The following is a 339-nucleotide window of genomic DNA, read 5'->3' as shown; positions in this document are numbered from 1 at the left end:
TTAGTGTATTTATAGGCGACTGACATGTGCAAGAAATCTCTTTCAGTGAGGGGGAGGCGTTAATACTTTTTTTTAGTGTAGTTCGTGGTGGTAAAGAACGTACATAGTTGGTTAAATATTTAATGTATTGCAAGTGAAAGCAAATGATTTATTTGGAGATGATAGAATGCTTATACAGATATTACCTGGAGTTTACCTGGAGAGAGTTCCGGGGGTGAACGCCCCCGCGGTCCGGTCTGTGACCAGGCCTCCTGGTGGATCAGAGCCTAATCAACCAGGCTGTTGCTGCTGGCTGCACGCAAACCAACGTACGAGCCACAGCCCGGCTGATCCGGAACT

Source organism: Cherax quadricarinatus, chromosome 57 (genome assembly GCF_038502225.1).
Source record: "Cherax quadricarinatus isolate ZL_2023a chromosome 57, ASM3850222v1, whole genome shotgun sequence".
Taxonomy (NCBI): domain Eukaryota; kingdom Metazoa; phylum Arthropoda; class Malacostraca; order Decapoda; family Parastacidae; genus Cherax; species Cherax quadricarinatus.
Note: the sequence above shows the minus strand (reverse complement) of the source record.